The sequence below is a fragment of the Mustelus asterias genome, chromosome 3 (genome assembly GCF_964213995.1).
Source record: "Mustelus asterias chromosome 3, sMusAst1.hap1.1, whole genome shotgun sequence".
NCBI lineage: Eukaryota > Metazoa > Chordata > Chondrichthyes > Carcharhiniformes > Triakidae > Mustelus > Mustelus asterias.
In genome coordinates, this window is record NC_135803.1 from 127,229,972 (window position 1) to 127,249,965 (window position 19,994).

Consider the following 19,994-nt stretch of genomic DNA (forward strand, 5'->3'; position numbering starts at 1 on the left):
GTATTGCTACTTTGTGTTGGTGAAGTCTACAGGAAGGGAGAGTTGTGGGACCAGGTCAAAGCCCTCGTCCTCACTTCAAGGATTCTACTCAAACCATTTGCTCCTAGCCCTGGATATTCCTAACATTTAGCTTTTAAACCCCCTCTCGCTCTGCAGCATAGCAAGGAGATTGGGCATAGGTGACAGAGGGAGTAAGAGGGAGGAGGAGGAGGGAGTGAAAAGCTCTAAGAAGGGGTTTGTATCGACCCAGGGTTTACAGGGAGCAGGTTTTCTATCTCAAGCTCAGTGAAGAATAATATGTATGATGTCTCATGTTTCACTAAGGAGGTGCTCACTGAAATCTGCACACTGTTGCAGGCAGGTCCACAGCCTCAGAGCAGGATGAGGATGGCACTACCAGTTGTGGTAAATGTGCTTAGAGCTTCTTTACTCTTTCCAGACCAGAGCAGGAGACATCTTCAACACCGTAAAGTTCACCATTCACTGCTGTGTATGGGATGTTGCAGAGCTCTATACACAAGGAGAGGGAAATACATATCTTTCTTTCCAGGGGGAAGCAAGTGGAGTAGGCTTGGCCAGAATTGCAGACTTCTCCATTGCTTAGAGTGCCGTGTCACTTGGCAGGAGCCACATGTAAATTCAGAGATGAACGGCAATGTACGTCCATGTTCAGCGGGTGAGTGACTATACTCAGTGCATCATGCAGGTCAAGCCCGGTATCCTCGCAGCAGTCATGATGCCTTTACTCTGTGCCAGTTCACTGCACCATAAGCGTTTGAGTGAACGTGAGAAACCAGAGGGTGGCTATATTGCTGGGGACAAGGGATATCCTTTGACCATTTTAACTCCGGTGCGCAATCCATATATATCCAGCATATGAAAAGAGAGATTTGCACATGAGATTTGCACAAGATATCACATGAAATGTAATTGGGCAGACCATTAGGGTGCTTAGCAATTTTTCTGTTGCCTGGACTGCCCTGTATGAGCTCTGCAGAACTCTCCAGAACAGATGTCATGATTTGTTATGGTCTGCTGAATCTTTCACAACCTTAGCATCATGGCAGCACAGCCCTTACCAGCAAGTATGTAATGAGCTGAGGAAGAGGAACAGGAGGACAAAGAGAGGCGGCCAAACAGTACATCTCTTTCTGTCAGGTTGGGATGTTCACGGAGGACTGCGCTGTGTTCAATTTCACTTGTAACTCCTCAGAGACTGAAGCAGTTTGTGTCCACGTGCAGCAAAACCTGGATAACATTGAGCCTTGTAGTGAAAGTGACAAGTAACATTTGTGTCACACAGGTGCCAGGCAATGATTATCTTCAACAAGAATCCAACCATCGTCCCTCCATATTGAACAAAATTACTATCGCTGCATCCCCTAGCATCAACATCCTTGGGGTTACCATTGACCAGAAACTGAACTAGAATTGCCACATAAATACTGTGGTTGCAAGAGCAGGTCAGAAGTTGGGGATTCTGCGGTAACTCCTGACTCTCCAAAACCATTTCACCACCTACAAGGTACAAATCAAGAGAATGATGGAATACTGTCAACTTGCCTGGATGACTGCGACTTCAACAACATTCAAAAAGCTCAACACTATCCAGAACAGAGCAAGTCCGTTTTATTGACACTCTATCCATTCGCCTTTGATTTCTTTAACAGCACCTTCCAAACCCACAACCTCTGCCTGCTAGAAGAACGAGGACAACAGTGCATGGGAAGACCACCTACCTACAAGTTCCCCTCCAGCCACACACCTTCCTGACTTAGAAATAAATCACAGTTCCTTCATTGTCAATGAGTCAAAATGCTGGAACTCGCTCATTAATCTACACCAAACAGCCTGTAGATGTTAAAAAATGTGGCTTACCACCATCTTCTCAAGGTGCAATTAGAAATTGTCAATGAATGCTGGCCATCAAAGGGAAATAACATGAGTGAACGGATGAGGGTGGAAAATTGAACTGTGTGAGGGGCTAGTGGTTCACTTGCAAGGATGTGGCGTCTGATGACGCATTCACTGACCTTTACCGTTTGTGTAACGTCATTGAACATCTTGCAGCACGACATCCAGGTCCTGAGCTGCTGAACACTGCTTTCATTGACCAGAACAGCTATCTGCTCCCATTGCTTTCACAGTGTCTTTCTGAAGGTTTCCTTGGTCTACTTTGCATAGAAGACTTCTCTCCCCCGTCATCTCCTCCTGTCCATCTTCGGCACCAAGGCCTCCAGCATAGAATGCTCTTCCCTGCTGTACCATTTTTCTGTCTTCTTTCTGCTCGGACACTTTCTCAGCCACTTCCAGCACTTACTCCAGTCAAAATTTACCTCCCCTCCAAGAGTTCCAGGCTGGTTTCAACTAGGACAGGCTAACATTAATAGTGCTGGCATCTCACAACTTTGCATCCCCTTCTCAAGTGTGCAGCCACCTAACAGCAGGCTTAGCCCTGAGTGCACAATATAATCGTGGTAATGAACAGGCAGCACAAAGTTTGCGTCTTATCAAATTTCATGGCCTTTGTTTTTAAAGTATTGAGAAAGTGCAAATTCCATAGATAACGCTACCTGGATTGTAACTTTATCTTCTTTGGGTTGTGCCCAAACATAATAAATGGAAGCAATTGGTAGAGTACTGACTAACTCTGATAAAAACTGGAAGGGGTATACATTACAAAGTCACAACCGCAGGAACACATACTTAAACCTATGTGTATCAGTAGGTAAAATTTCGGCTCAATTACGAATGTCCAGTTCCTACTTATTTTCTATCTCTCTCCCTGCACTGACTGGCTTAAAAAATAAACAATTCAGTACATACAAACCAGGCCATTGTAGTATAAAGGTATCTGACATTGCAAAGGTTAATGTGGGACTGGGAAATAGTATCACCCACAATATTGTGTAAAGGGACACATGACCTGAGACTAGGGTCAGTTGTGGATTGGATAGAGACCTGGGTAGAAGCAAGCATGGAGTTATCTTAATTGACATATGTACAAAGCTTTCTGTAATCAATAAACACTGGTGGCAGGGGAGGCGATGGCCTAGTGGTATTATTAGCAGACTATTAATCAGAAACTCAGCTAATGTTCTGGGGACATGACCTGGGTTCAAATCCCACCATGGCAGATGGTAGAATTTGAATTCAATTAAAAAGAAATTCTGGAATTAACAATCTACTGATGACCAAGAAACCATTGTCAACTGTTGGAAAAACCCATCTGATTCACTAATGACCTTTAGGGAAGGAAATCTGCTATCCTTACCTGGTCCGGCCTACATGTGACTCCAGAGCCATGTGGTTGACTCTAAACTGCCCTCCGAAATGGTCTGGCAAGCCAAGAACAAGGGCAACTAGGGATGGGCAATAAATGCTGGCCAGCCAGCAATGCCCATGTCCCACAAATGAATAAAAAAAAGGATTTTCCTCTACAGCTTGCGGCAGGTTTCGTGGTGGGTGGGTCTGGAAAATTTGTCAAGAAGCAAAAAATTGGAAACCCGCTGGCAGGAAACAGTTTGGAATTTCCCCCTCAGCACTTTGATGGTCACTTCAGATTTCTCGCTGATCCATGGCAGCAATCCCATTTACATGAATTACCATCTCATGAATATTCATTAAAATGCTGCACACCAGAATCACGCAGCCCCTCCCAATCAAGCTTTTGTGGGAGCGGTGTGGGGTGGAGGGGGGGGATGGGCAGGAAGGAAGGAGACATGGGGGACAATGGGCGTTGTGGGAGTGGTGGGGGGGAAGTGATGGCAGGCAGAGGGGAGACCAAAGTTGTGGGGTGTGGTGTGGGGAATCTGCAGCACAACATGAAAGATAGGAGTGCAGACACAGCTGGAGGTGGCATGGGAATAAAACTACGCAGAATGGAAGGGAAGCTCACAGGCTCAGGGATACAGTGCCGGGGGGGGGGGGGGGGGGGAGGGGTTGTGTTAGTTTGGCATAAGAGGTAAACCAGTAACCTGGTTTGCACAAAGATTCATGGAGGTGGGATAGAGAAAGCATTGAACATAAGAGAGAGTTTGCAATCTTTGGGAGACTTACTATCTTTCCCCATGATCCATCTATAGTTTATATCTAACAGCCCACAGAGAGAAAGAGGAAACAATAATGGATCCTGGGCTGAATGCTGCTTTTCTGATGGTGCTCATAGAATGGAGGATGGGAAGAAGGGCCTGGCATCGCCGAGCGCAGCTTCGAGAGGAGTACTCGCCTGAGGTTCAGAGTCCATGACAATCCCGGCAGGAACCAGAGGATAGACCTGTACCAGGCAGACGCTTCACTGAAACAAGAGTCTATCAAAGAAGACTCTTCTTTCTGCAGATGAGAAAGAGACAATGCTGTGCGCATGTCTGCACATGTCCAGAGATCTGGTGGATCACACCTGCCACATTCTGCGAGAGGATCTAATGCTCCTTGGGGTGCCAGGTCATCCACTGCCTGTGGCCCTGAAGGTCACCACCGTACTCAAATTCTTTGCCTGCGAATTGCCCTAGAGATACACAGGAGACCCATGCAGCATCTTGCTGGCAGCCACACATTAATACATCAAGGAGGTGGCAGATGCCCTTTGCAGAAAGGCTCATCATTATGTAAGATAGCCAGATTGCTAGATTGAATGGGTTTGCAGCTATCTTAGGCTTCTCTAGCTGTAATAAATCTTTAGAGGCAGAAGTCCATTCACCAAAATCCTTTATTTACAAACTCTAACAGTAGTACACAGAGTGATAGTAGTTAGCAGTCTATCTCTGGGGGTGTCAGAGGAACTGACACTTCCAGTTAAATACAAGGCAGACTCCCTGATTGGCCCATCAATTGAATCCTTAATCAGGGATCATAGTCCAATAGACCAACTTCAATGGCCTCATTGCAGTCATTACACTAGAGTGCTGCACACATTTTATTTTATTTATTTACTGGATGTGGGCATCGCTGGCTAAGTCAGCATTTATTGCCCAAACCGAGCTGCCCCTCAGAAGGTGATGGTGAGCTGCCTTCTTGAACTGCTGCAGTCTCTGAGGAGTAAGTATACCTGTAGTGCTGTTAGAAACATAGAAAATAGGTGCAGGAGTAGGCCATACGGCCCTTCAAGCCTGCACCACCAATATGATCATGGCTGATCATGCACTTTCAGTATCCCACTCCCACTTTCTCTCATATTCCTTGATCCATTTAGCCACAAGGGCCACGTCTAGCTCCGTCTTGAACATATCTAACGAACTGGCCCCAACAGCTTTCTATGGTAGAGAATTCCTCAGGTTCACAACTCTCTGAGTGGGGAAGTTCTTCCTCATCTCAGTCCTGAATGGCTTAACCTTTATTCTTAGATTGTGTCCCCTAGTTCTGCATTTCCCCACCATTGGGAACATTCTTCCCGCATCTAGCCTGTCCAGTCTCAACGGGATTTTATATGTTTCTATAAGATCCCCTCTCATTCTTCTAAATTCCAGTGAGTATAGGCCCAGTCGATCCAGTCTCTCTTCATATTTCAGTCCTGCCATTCGGGGAATCAGTCTGGTGAACCTTCGCTGGACTCTCTCGATAGCAAGAATGTCCTTCTTCAGACTAGGAGAGCAAAACTGCACACAATACTCAAGGTGTGGCCTCACCAAGGCTCTGTATAACTGGAGCAAGACATCCTTATTCCTATACTCAAATCCTCTTGCTATGAAGACCTGCATATCATTAGCATTCCTCAGCGCCTGCTATACCTGCATGCCAACCTTCAGCGACTGTTCCACCATGACACCCAGGTCACATTGTGCTTCCTCTTTTCCTAAACTGCCACCATTCAGATAATAATCTTCCTTCCTGTTTTTGCCACTAAAGTGGATAATCTCACATTTATCCACATTATATTTGCCAAGTATTTGCCCACTCAGCCAGCCTGTCCAGGTCACCCTGCAGCCTCTTAGCATCCTCCTCACAGCAAACACTGCCACCCAGCTTAATGTCGTCTGCAAATTTGGAGATATTGCATTCAATTCCTTCATCCAAATCATTAATGTATATTGTGAGTAGCTGGGGTCCCAGCACTGAACCCTACGGTACTAATCACTGCCTACCACTCTGAAAAGGACCCGTTTATTCCCATTCTCTGCTTCCTGTCTGCCAACCAGTTCTCTATCCACATCAATACATTACCCCCAATACCATGAGCTCCAATTTTGCTCACTATTCTCTTGTGTGGGACCTTGTCAAAAGCCCTTTGAGAGTGCAGATATACAACATCTACTGGTTCACTCTTGTCCACTCTACTGGTGACATCCTCAAAAAATTCCAGAAGATTTGTCAAGCACGATTTCCCTTTAGTGAATCCATGCTGACTTGGACTGATCCTGTCACTGCTTTCCAAGTGCTCAGTTATTACATCCTTAAAATTGACTCCAGCATTTTCCCCACCACCGATGTCAGGCTAACTGGTCTATAACTCCCCATTTTCTCTCTCTCTCCTTTTTTAAAAAGTGGGGTTACATTAGTTACCCCTCAGTCGCCTGTAACTCTTCCAGAGTCTATAGAATGCTGGAAAATGATCACCAATGCATCTACTATTTCTCGGGCCACTTCCTTGAGCACTCTGGGATGCAAAGCATCAAGCCCTAGGGATTTATAGTTTTTAATCCCAGAAATTTCCCCAATAGAATTTCCTGACTAATAAGGATTTCCTTCAGTTCCTCCTTCATGCTAGATCCTCTGTCCCCTAATTATGGAGGGAATTCCAGGATTTTGATCCAGGGACAGTGAAGGGCTGGCGATATATTTACAAGTCAGGATAGTGAGTGACTTAGAGAGGAACCTCCAAGTGATGGTGTTCCCAGGTATCTGCTGCCCTTGTCCTTCTAGATGATAGTGTTCGTGGGTTTGGAAGGTGCTGCCTAGGGAACCTTGGTGAGTCCCTGCATCTTATAGATGATACACATAGTTGCCACTGTTCGTTGGTGGTGGAGGGGTTGCATGATTGTGGAAGGAATCAAGCAGGTTGCTTCGTCCTGGATGGTGTTGAATTTCTTGAGTGTTGTTGGAGCTGCACTCATCCAGGCAAGTGGAGGGTATTCCATTACACTCTGACTTGTGCCTTGTAGATGGTGGACAGGCTTTGGGGCGTCAGGAGACGAGTTACTCACCACAGAATTCCTAGCCTTTGACCTATTCTGGTAACCACAGTATTTATATAGAAGCATAGAAACATAGAAGATAGGAGCAGGAAGAGGCCATTTGGCCCGTCGAGCCTGCTCCGCCATTCATTAAGATCATGGCTGATCATCCAACTCAATAGCCTAATCCTGCTTTTTCCCCATAACCTTTGATCCCATTTGCCCCAAGTGCTATATCCAGCCACCTCTTGAATGCATTCAATGGTTTGGCATCAACTACTTCCTGTGGTAATGAATTCCACAGGCTCACCACTCTTTGGGTGAAGAAATGTCTCCTCACCTCCGTCCTAAATGGTCTACCCTGAATCTTCAGACTGTGACCCCTGGTTCTGGATCCCCCCACCATCAGGAACATCCTCCCTGCATCTGCCCTATCTCGACCTGTTAGAATTTTATAAGTCTCTATGAGATCCCCCCTCATTCATCTGAACTCCAGTTTTGAAACTGAACTGGCTAGTCCAGTTCAGTTTCTGGTCAATGGTAACCCCCAGAATGTTGATAATGGGGGGATTCAACGGTGGTAATGCCATTAAATGTCAAGGAGGCAATGGTTAGATCCTCTCTTGTTGAAGATAGTCATTGCCTGGCACTTGTGTGGCACGAATCTTATTTGCCACTTGTCACCCCAAGCTTGGATGTTGTCTAGATCTTGCTGCATTTGGACATGAACTGGTTTAGTATCTGAGGAGTGGCAAGTGGTGCTGAACATTGTACAATCATCAGCGAACATCCCCACTTCTGACCTTATGATAGGAGGAAGGTCATTGATGAAGCAGCTGAAGATGGTTGGACCTAGGACACTGCCCTGAGGGACTCCTGCAGTGATGTCCTGGAGTTGAGATGATTAGCCTCCAGCAACCACAGCCATCTTCCTTTGTGTCAGGTGTGATGAACCAGCAGAGTTTTTCCCCTGATTCTCATTGACTCCAGTTTTGCTATGGCTCCTTGATGGCACACTCAGTCAAATGCTGCCTTGATGTCAAGGACAGTCACTCTCAGCTCACCTCTGGCATTCAGCTTTGAGGGCTCTGGGACATCAGCCTTTGTTGTTCCTCAACCACCAGCAGTTCCACTCCATCAATGTTCAACTGATGTGTGATCTTCAGAAGCACATAGTACATGTCTGTGCCAGATAGAATCCCTACAGTGCAGAAGAAAGCCATTCAGCCCATCAAGTTGCTCCAACACTCAGACCCCCCCTTGAGCTTTCGAGCACAAAATCAAGCACGACTTCCCACTCCCCGACCAACAAGAAAAGCGCAATGGAACACGCCCGCCTTGGCATTCAGTTTCAAAAAGGGAAAACTCGGTCCGAAATATTCACCCACACAAGACTCGGAACCTCTTTGTGAGACCCATTGAACACGTAACACACATCAATTCCTGTAGTAATGTTCAAATTGGCTCAGAGGCGAAGCTGGACAAGTTCCAGTGGCGGTTTTACCAGGTTGGAAATGGTGATATATGAGCTGTATTTCTTTTCACCGTAGTACCTGAAGGCAGATGATGTCAACTATCCCCTTAAGGCTTATATGAAGCATGGAGATCATACTATAGGAGTAAGGACCACACCTTGTTTTGCTGACTGAATCCTGATTTGAGTCCAGAAACTTCCGCCAGTGATAAGAGTGTTCAACAATGTTTGGCTCAATAAAGTGATTCATATTACACACCCTTTACAAGCAAACCCCAGACTGTGAGCCTTTGATGCTGCTTTTAAACTTTCTGTGTGGGGGACTGACTGCTTACAAGCAGCAGGGAGGAGTTTACAATTGTGCGCCCCTGCTGCAGAGCTTTACGTATCAGCTGTCTAGCAGGCCTCGCTGGATTTTCCATCCAATAAATTTAACAGGATGTGCTGACCTTTGACCTTTGTGTTACAATTTCCAACCTTTCTTCCTGGCTTAAGAACACGCTCAGCAAAGCCCGATCAGCGTCAGCTTCCATGAGGAAAATACAGCTCTAAGTGTGGTATTTTACTGGTTATCACAGCAGAACTAAGGGTTGAATTCCACTTCACTTGTGCTCCGTACTTCCCATTGCACCTCAACTTTGTCCCAGCCGGATCTTGCCCCAGGCACTACACCCTCTGCACCACTACCCCACACCCCCAGTCCAACCCCCACCCTACCCCTAAGCCAGACAGCAGGTCTGTCCATCAGAGCTGAAATAACCCATAGTTTCAGCTGAAGGGCCCCAGATATCGGAATGGCCAAGAGGCTGGCAAGAACTGTAAAAGCTGCCAGCCACGGGGCTTCCTGCCCGTTCTCCAAAAACAGCAGCCAGAAGATCTGGTCACCCTGTAAAATAAAAGGCACTTTTGGTGCGTCAAAGTGTTTGCTGCCCACCTCTTCTCACATCCTCCAGTCGGAAGAGGCTGGATACACATACTGAGGTCCAAGGGTTGTGGGTAGCATTCTGATTTTGTCTCCATCAAATGGAGACTCAAAAAAATGAAGCAAGATGTGTGGTCCTGTTATTCAGTCTGATTATCATTGTGTTTATTTGTTATACCTGTGCAATGCTTTATGTCCAGCCCCTTCATCAGAGAACTCTCTTGATGTGTGAATGTGTGGGTGTGTATGCGTGTGGGTATGTGTGTGTGTGTGTGTGTGTGTGGGTGTGTGTGTGTATGTGTGTCTAAATGTGTGGGGGGTGTGGGTGTGTATGGGTGTGGGTGTATGTGTGTGTGCATGTGTGTGTGTGTGTAGGTGTGTGTGTATACATGTGTGTGTGTGCGTGTGTGGTTGTGTGGGGTGTGTGAGTGTGTGTGTATATGTGTGTGGGTGTGTATATGTGGGTGTGGATATGTGTGTGTGTATATGTGGGTGTATATGTGGGTGTGTGTATATGTGGGTGTATATGTGGGTGTGGATGTGTGCATGTGGGTGTGGATGTGTGGGTGTGTGTGTATGTGTGTGTGTATGTGGGTGTGGATATGTGTGGGTGTATATGTGGGTGTGTGTATATGTGGGTGTATATGTGGGTGTGGATATGTGTGTGTGTATATGTGGGTGTATATGTGGGTGTGTGTATATGTGGGTGTATATGTGGGTGTGTGTATATGTGGGTGTATATGTGGATGTGGATGTGTATGTGGGCGTGTGGGTATGTGGTTCTGTGTGTATATGTGGGTGTGTGTGTGTATATGTGGGTGTGGATGTGTGTGTGTGTGTATATGGGTGTGGATGTGTGTGTATGTGGGTGTGTGTATATGGGTGTGGATGTGTGTGTATATGTGGGTGTGGGTATATGTGGGTGTGTGTATGTGGGTGTGGATGTGTGCGTGTATATATGTGTGTGTATGTGGGTGTGGATGTGTGTGGGTGTGTGTATATGTGTGTGTGTGTGTGTGTGTGGATGTGTGTATGTGGATGTGTGTATGTGGGTGTGGGTGTGGGTGTGTGTGTGTGTAATACAATGGGAACAAACACCCAGCATTGTGGCTTTCCAAACCTGTCTTCTGCTTTTTCCCAGGAGCTAGGCATATTCTGGGAGCAAAGCAGAGGGAAATTGTCCCAAATGGGAAGTATGGAGCACATGTGAAGTGAAATTCAATCCTTAGCTCTGCTGTGATAAAGCAGTAAAATACCGTTTCTCCAGCGATAGCGGTATTTTCCTTTTGGAAACTGACTCTGATAGGGCTTCGCTGCGTGTGTTCATGTGCCAGGAAGAAAGATTGGAAATTTTAACACAAAGATCAAATGTCAGTAGATCCTATTAATTTTATTGGATGCTAGATTACTGCCTGAATCTTTGCAACTGGGCATTCAGGAAACTGCCCACCCTGCCATTACCTCATGGGGTCAAATATCCTGGCACTGCATTCAAACAGCACCCGGACACTTCCCTGGACAGTCTCTTAAACATGCCCCTGGACAGTCTTGCACCCTTCCCTTCCAAGGCCTTCTCCCCTCACCCCAGTCCTGCCTGTTCTGGGGACATGGGTTCGAATCCCACCATGGCAGATGGTGGAATTTGAATTTTTTTTAAAATCTGGAATTAAGAACCATTGTCAATTAAGAGCGACATGAAACCATTGTCTATTGTCAGAAAAACCCATCTGTTTAACTAATGTCCTTTAGGGAAGGAAATCTGCTGTCCTTACCTAGTCTGGCCTACATGTGACCCCAGGGCCACAGCAACGTGGTTGACTCTAAACTGCCCTCGGAAATGGCCTAGCAAGCCACTCAGTTCAAGAGCAACTAGGGATGGGCAATGAGTGCCAAGGGGGCAGGGCCAGAATAGGTGGGGCCTACTGGGCGGACAATCGGTGTGGGGGGGTGGGGGTGGAGGGGTGGACACGGACCTGCTGCCACTCTGCAATGAGATCAATGGGGGAGGGAATGAGGGGGGGGTCGGGGCTGCCATTGGGGAGGGGGGAATAGGGGGAGGGTCAGGGCTGGCCATGGTGGGGGATTGGAGCTAGCCATGGCGGGCTGGCGATTTTGGATGGCCTTGGCGGGATTGGGTAGACCAGTGATTGGAGGAATGGGAGTGGGGGTGGGGGCGGAGGTGGGCCTGCAAAAGGAATTCGGAGGCCGGCGATGGGGGTGGGGGTAGGAGGGGGGTGTGGGCGTGGGCTTGGGGGGGGGGTGCCATGTGCATGCACCGATGCCCCCACTAACAGATCAGTGCATGCCCACTCAGCACCCTGATTCTGGCCTCTCCAGCGGGATGAGCCCCCCTCCCCCCACCCCCCCAACAATTTCCAAATTCCAGCATGAATCTCTCTGGAGCACACAGAGTTCTGGAGATTCGTGAAACTAAGTATGCCAAAAAAAAAAACGGGCAGGAAAATCTCTCGTTTTCCCACCTGTTCGAAACTTAGTTTAAGTGTCACAATTATTTACAATATATATTAATGACTTAGTCGAAGGATGTGAATGTATTCTTGCCAAATTTGCAGATGACACAAAAATAGGTATGAAGGCAAGTGGTGAAGCTAACACAATGATTCTATAGGCAGGTTAAGTGCCTGTCCTTATGAAAAGTCACATACACCTCGATATTTAGTTCCCAGCTTTGGTTTCCTTGTAACCATGTCTCTGTAATGGCGAGAAGATCGTACCCATTAACTATAATTTGAGCTGATGATTCATTTATTGTGTGCCAAACACTACATGCATTTACGTAAAGAGCTATTAGTTGTGCCTTTTTACCATTTCTTCCCCCTTTGTCCCAATTTGGTGCTTTTTTAAATATTTGTGCACTCTGTACCTGCCTGTCACACTCTGGGTATCATCACCTAAATTGCTGCCTTGTAATACTGCTGTATCCTTTTGCTTTGTCAGCCCGCGTATTCCCTCTCCAGAACCGTCCTCCCTGCCCCCCCCCCCCCTAATTTAAAGCCCTGTCGAGGAGGCCACTCTAAAAATGAATATAATTGTCACAAAATTATCTGCAGGACAAGGTAGTGCATAGCTTGCTATCTGGCATCCTTTGATGTAAGTCCAACACATACATATTTCTTCTGTCTTTCTGCACCTTAACCATAAGTTAAACTGACTTGTGCGAATTAAGATTTAAACCTGAGGCACTATAAGTGTTTCTTCAAAGGCAAGTCTTGCCACTTAAGTTAAGTCCACACAATTGCAAATAGGAAAATGAAATCTTAAATATACATATATAAATAACATATAAAATGGCTCCAATCCAGCCTTGGAGGTCAAACAATGTGCGTAAACTAATGCTCTAATGTTGGTAATATTACGTTAAACTTTCGGCTAGATCACTCACAAATCTAGAAGGTCGGAACAAGACTTTTATTTGATCACGCTGCTGTGAAATAACTAGGGATGTTTTTCCTTCATTAAAGGCACTTCTAAATGGAAGATGTTACAGAAAAATCGTGTCATGTTGGTTCTGAATTAAAATCAAATGTCCAATTTGCCTCACCAGTTTCCCCTTTGACCTTGATATTAGTGATCTCTGTCAGAATTACTCCATCTCTGGCCAACAATACATCTGAGCAATATACCTCTAAGGCTGCTACGATGATGTGATAAAACTTCAAGGACTGCATAAACATGAAAAAACACCTAAAAAAAAAAGGGACTTCTAAAGAATGCGAGTACATTACGTTTCCACTGGCAGGAGGCTTGGTTACCAAAAGACACAGACTTAGGAGGGACAATGAGTAGAATTTTGATTTCATGTAAAGAGTTGTATATGGAATGCATTACCTGAAAGGTTGGTGGAAGCAAATGCAATAGTAATTTTCAAAAGCAAATTGGATCTGTTCTTGAAAGGAAAATGTTTGTAGTGCCATGGAGAAAGAGCTAGGGAGTGGGATTAATTGGATAGATCTTCTTAAATCTAGTATGGACACAATGGGCCCAATGGGCTCCGTCAGTGCTACAAGATTCTATAGTGATTTAATGGGGATTAGCATTGCAGTGCAAAGAATTTCTGTTCACCCCCAATGTCTTATTTATAAGCTCGCTTGCTGCTTAGTTGCAGTAAGGAGTCTGGTGTGTGGTTACTTGGTACATTTGGTGGGGGGCACAAAATGTTAGATGATTCTTTTTGTGCATCTATATCGGTTGAAATGAAACTTAAAACAATCCATCTGATACTTTCAATCTTTCAACAATGTTTGCAACGAGGATTGGGTGGTATAGCAGGTCAGAACAATGTTGAATACATTAAGAGTAATGTAATTATACATTAGGGACCTGTGTTTGAACTCCATCCAGACAGATGGTAAGATGATTGTTAAATGCTAAAATGAAACAAGTCGGGGCACGTTCCTGTCACAAGCCTGACCTAGTACACTGATTCACTAATTGGACAACTTAACTCACAGGGCCTGTAAAAACGACTGCTGTAGTAGGATCTTGCATTAATGCAGGTAAGATTGAGGAATAGAGTAGCAAGAGCTCCAACTGCATCAGAATAACCTAACAAATATCCTGAGTACTTGAAGCTGACGTAGGTGCAAATGAGGAAGATGTGTCATCTCCTTTCAAAGCAACATTTACCTTGATGGACACATACGTCAGACATAAATGTATTTATAATGGAACAAAAATAGTAACACTGGAAAGGGACAGACAATACAATTGTTATCGTGTTTATGGAGTAACGGATTTGAGTCTGGAATCTAACTCAGATATGCTACCCATACGTGCGGTGAGTAAACCTCTTGTGTTGCGCATAGCAATGAGAGGAGGTCACTCAGTACTTCCAGCAAGCCCATTCCCCCATTCAGTGAGAGCAAGGCTGATCTGTATTTTAACTCAGTTCACCTCCTTTGGCTCCATATCCTTTTGTACTGTGTCTAACAAAAAGCTAGCAATCTTGATTGAAAATAATAAATTAAGTTAGCATCCACTGCTTTTTGTCAGAAGGTTCCACACTCCTATGGCCCTTTGTGTTAAGAAATGTTTTGAAACCTCTTTCCTGATTGGCCAGGCCCTGACTTTAAGGTTAAGTCCCATGTTCTATCGAAGCAATGCTCCTGTTTGTCTCCTGGTGCTTGACTGGAGAGCAAAAATTTAGTAGAGACTTGTGAAGGCTGTTCAGGAGATGATGTTAGACACATGGTGACCTAAAGGATGTAAAGGAGAGAAAGGCTCTTTTGCTAGTGCAAAAGTGAATGTCTGTTGGCAGATACCCTGATACATTTTACCTTGTATTTCAGAAACACTAACTCCTACTGCTCGCCAGAAAGGCATCAGGATCAGTTGTACACGTGTCCATTCACAACATGGTCCGACTGTGCACATGTAACTGCTCCTAGTGCCCTTACAATAGGGAGGCTGAGTGTGCACACACAACTGCTTCTGGTGCCTTTCCAATGGGACTGAGTGTGCACACACAACTGCTTCTGGTGCCTTTCCAATGGGACTGAGTGTGCACACACAACTGCTCCTGGTGCCTTGCCAATGGGGCTGAGTGTGCACACACAACTGTTCCTGGTGCCTTGCCAATGGGGCTGAGTGTGCACACACAACTGTCCCTGGTGCCTTGCCAATGGGGCTGAGTGTGCACACATAACTGCCTCTGGTTCTTTCCAGTTGATGGCAGGAGTTGCAATGTTAGTTAGAAGCCTGGGGCCATTCACCCAGGAGATTGTTACAGAACTCTATCAGCTCCTTCAACACAACCTGGAGCCTCAGAGCAGGGAGAGGGCAACACTGCCAGGCACTGTCACAGTGTAATTAAACTCCTATGTGACTGGGTCTTTCCATGCAGGGGGCTGTCCAACTCAGGCTGGACATATTCTGGGAGATATTGGCAGAAGTGGCATCAATGCACAGATTAGTTGAGCCAAATGGTTTCTTTCTGTGCTGTACATTTTATGAAGTTCAATGTAATATGTGTGAAATTGGCAGCTGCAAAGATCCAGTGGGAAGCAGTTATTGGGTTCTGCCACATTGAGCTTCTCCAGCAAGCTGGTCACCTGGTCTAGAGTCACACCAGCTGTTTCCCGTGACACTGACACTGAGTGAGAGAGTGTGAACCTGTCTCCACTAAACTCCACTACTGAGCCTGGACAATTCCTTCTCCTGCCAGTTGCTCTCAGGGGACGGAAATCAGCAGCGCATCACAGTCCACCCGGTCACCACCATTAGTTTTGATAAAACTAATTAATCACTATACCAGTCTCCAGCCAGTCTCAGCCAAGCCTAACTTTAGTTCATAATTAACATTCTTTCCTCCAACTCTACAGCCCGAGTGGGGATCGCATCAACTGATAGGAGCACTAATCACATGGTCTGTGGGCTACGCAGATATTTCCGTCAAGTGACCTCCGCCAACGTCGAGTCGAACTTTTCCATGGGTGGGGGAGTAGGTTCCTGATGCAAAGAAGGTCCAGTGGTCCCCAAGCCCAGGCTGTGATTGGCTGGTGGCTGGTCCCTGACATAGAAAACGTCAGGTGATAGCCGAGCTTGGGTTGTGATTGGCTGGCAGTCAGACTTAGCTGTCGTTGCCAGGAGCTACTGTGCTCCCAAAATTCTTTGCTTGCCCCTAGGAGATTGAGGTTGATTCTGGGGCATTTCCTGACCATTCCAAGAGGGTTAGCAACTCTAGGTGTGAGCCAGACAACAAATCCAACATCTCCCAACATGCTGTCCGTTGATGCATCCAGGAAGTGACACAGGCCTTATGTGCCAAGAGACAGGTGATTATATCGTATTCTCCTGAAGGAGGGAAAAGCAGCATAAGTGGATACTTGGATTTGCCAGGATCGTGGAATTTCCTATGGAATAGGAAACCATCGAGCATAGGTTTAAGGTGAGAGGGGAGAGATACAAAAGTGTCCAGAGGGGCACTTTTTTCACACAGGGTGGTGAGTGTCTGGAACAAGCTGCCGGAGGTAGTAGTAGAGGCGGGTGCAATGTTGTCTTTTAAAAAGCATTTAGAGAGTTACGTGGGTAAGATGGGTATAGAGAGATACGGGCCAAATGCAGGCAATTGAGACCAGCTTAGGGGTTTAAAAAAAAAGAGCGGCATGGACAAGTTGGGCCGAAGGGCCTGTTTCAATGCTGTAAACCTCTACTATGACTCTATGACAAGCACATGGCCCTTCAGTTCCCCAGTGTCAGTGGGAAGAGGTGTAGGAATTATAAGTGTGTAGTATGTGTGTGACCACGCACACTACATCATGTTGATGAATACCTGCTATCTTGGTGCCAGCTACAATGCCTTCATTCTGAGGTAGTCGGTAATTCCTGCTGTTTTCATGCCTCCAGAAGCAAAGAGAGGGTTGTTTCTGAGGGACAAAGGTCCTGGACAGGCTGCTGATGAACTCCCTCCACCACCAAACCATACGAGGACAGCGGGCATATAATGAGAGCCATGGGACCAAGAGATAGACCAGTGCTAAACTCTGGACCATTTGGAGAGGGAGCAGCCTTCAGTACAGGCCAGAGTGTTTCTCCAAATTCCTCATGGTCTGAGGTGTCTTTCCACTCTGAGGGCACACCCATTGCCAGAGGAATCTGGACGCCATCTCAGTAGGAGGAAGAGGCGGGGGAGGAGAAATCCGAGACACCTTTGCTTAAGACAGATTGCCCACGAGCGCCTGCTCAGATTCCACTTCTCTTTACCAGCATGAGTCCTCTATTCCCCACCTCACCACTCATCTGGGATACCCTGTCATTGTGAAAATCCTGCCATAAACGGAACAAAAAAATAACCTTTCCATAACATCTTAATCTAACAACACACTTAGTGATAAAAACAATGAACTATTCATTATTGTGCATTATGGCAGTGTCTGTCTTGTGTGTGCCTTTGCGTGGCCACATACCCCTTTGCAATGCTTCCCCAGGGGCGGCAATAGGGCTGGCGGGTGGCTGCTGGTTTTCACTGGGGAGGCTACAGACATCTTTGCTGGACAACCTTCTGCAGTGCTGGGCCTTGAGGACCTGGTTTCAGACCTGTGCCACACTGGCATGGGTGGCAGCAGTGTTGGTTGACTGACAGAGGCAGTAGCAAGGGCACTGATGGAATGGCAGTGCTGGCAAAATAAATACTGTCATTGCGGGAGAAAACAGAAGGTTGCTGCTCCATGGAGCCCCTGCCATTCCCATAGGGCAGCTGCTCAGCAAACCTAGTGACAGGCTGGTGAAGAGATTACCAGAATTCCTGCCACCAGAAACCTACATGTCCCTTTAAGATCTGGGGTCATGATGACAGCAGTCTGAACCTGTAGGACAGCAAGCAAGGATCTCATGACTTCCATTTGAGCTTCGACTGCAACACTCAGGCATTGGGTGGTTTCCGTCCATGCTGCAGTGGAAAGTGAAACAACAGCCACCAGATGCTGCATCGTTAGTTTTAGGAGTGGTGCCATGGAGCTGGCTATCACTTTCATGTAGGAAAGGATCATCTTCCAGCTTTGTGTGATGCCCTCAGCCAAGTTGGAACCAGACTCCTTCATGCTTAGTGACAGCAATACAGGTGGCCAGGTTGGCCAATGCACCAAACATCGCAGAATGCATGTTCCTCAATGTCTTCCCATACTCTGCCTCATTGGACTTCTCCTGAGTCTGTTATAACCAAACTCAATTGTGGCCTCTCGCCTCTGAGTGAGCTGTGGGCTGGCCTCAGCACACTCTTACCCAGTGACTCACCACACACAGATCCTGACACGATACTGGCCTCTACACTGCCGATGTCTGAGCTGGTGGCTGCATTTGTCTGGTCAAGTGATGGGGGCTACCTCATCAGTGGTGTGATGTTGCCCTCTCTCTTCCTATGGCTGGCCAGGCAGCACTTCTTGGGTATCAGAAAGCAGGAAATCAGAAGGGGAGATCGTAGCTGTGAGGGACAGCTCGGTGGATAGGATATTGGTATGTAGATAGGCTGGAAAATTGGGCGGGGATCCTGGATTCAGGATTCAATCCTGGACCGGGGAGCGGCGCGGGCTTGGAGGGCCGAAGGGCCTGTTCCTGTGCTGTATTGTTCTTTGTTCTTTGTTTGTTCTTGAGGTGAGGGAGGGGGATGCAATGCAAGAACTCCATGGTCACACTATCAACTGCTTTCACATCAGGGTAGCAGGATGAGAGTGAGCTGGGAGTTCAGAAGGGCCTTATGGAGTAACATAGGGCCCTATTTTGCCATTTTGATTCTAAGTGCTAGGCAGACTTAAAACTGGGAGTGTTTCAGATCTGACTTTTAGACCGGTTCTCAGGCACCCCCATACGCACTCTGCCTGCAAGAATATCAGCAATTCCGAATCCCGCTGCAGAAGCCTGTGGGCAGGGCTTAGCGCACCTGAAATCCTGCAGCTCCGATTGGCGCCTCCAACTGCGCATGGACAGAAAGAAAATGATAGAATGCGGCTTCCCTGGCACATCCCCCCCGGGCTGGATAATGCCTCCCCCTGGCCCCCACAGACATTGCCCCACCCCCACAACATTACTGACCCCCTTATCCCCTCCTACCCCTGCCACCCAGACCGATCGCGGCCTCCCTTCCCCCCACTGATCTCAGGCAGAGTGGCAGCGGACCCACCTTCCCCCACCCCCACTGATCTCAAGCAGAGAGCCGTCGGACCCACCTCCCCCCCACCTGTCTCAAGCCGAGAGCCATCGGATGCTCAGCACTTACCTCCTCACTAACTGGAGTGCCCGAATTGGACTTTTGTGGAGCATGTCTGTTTAGCACCAATTCTGGATGGGCGAACGCAGTGGTAAAGGGGATAGTGCTGGTAAGGTTGGGCAGGCAGCCCATTAAGTCAATTTAAATGCATGCAAATACATTTAAATGGCCGTCGTACCCGTTTCGGGCGCGGTCCCTATCGCATCCATTTTTGGGCCTTGGTAAAGGGGGAACCGGCGTGGAGGCAGGTGGGGATCGCGCTACTCGCCTCACGCCCAACTTTACCAAGTTTTCGTGCCCGAAAATGGGCGCAATGCGATGGTAAAATCAGGCCCATAGTGTCACCCTCAATATTCTCAGCAACACAAGATGGTACAGCTTCTGTCACAACCTGTCCCAAGATGTGCAGCATGAGTCACTTCCTCCAGCACTGATGCACAGTGGCTGCAGTATATTCTATCTACAAGGTGCACAGCAGCAACTCACCAAGGCTTCTTCAACGGCACCTTCCAAATCTGTGACATCTACCACCTAGAAAGACAAGGGCAGCAGATGCATGGGAACGCCACCACATGCAAGTTCCCCTTCTAGCCACACACCATCTTGGCGTGGAAGGATATTTCTGTCCCTTCACTGTCACTCAGTCAAAATCCTGGAACTCCCTTCCCAATAGCACTGCGGATGTACCTATGACACATGGGGCAGAATTTTCCCGTCCCACTCGCCATGGGAATCGGAGCGGGCGGGACAGCACCATGCAAATGTCCG

The 19,994-nt window shown here is 47.0% G+C and overlaps 1 protein-coding gene across 8 annotated transcripts in view; it reads right to left on the minus strand.

Moving 5' to 3' along the window:
* The window catches only part of LOC144491573 (filamin-B-like), a 167,804-nt gene that overhangs the window by 120,433 nt on the left and 27,377 nt on the right, over positions 1-19,994 (minus strand). Inside the window, exon 1 of one of the 8 annotated variants that reach the window (XM_078209566.1) lies at positions 19,713-19,730. The exons of the other annotated variants lie outside the window; for them this stretch is intronic. The gene's annotated coding sequence lies outside the window, so the exon portion shown is untranslated. Of the gene's footprint in view, positions 1-19,712; positions 19,731-19,994 lie in introns of those variants that run through there. 8 annotated transcript variants of the gene reach the window in all.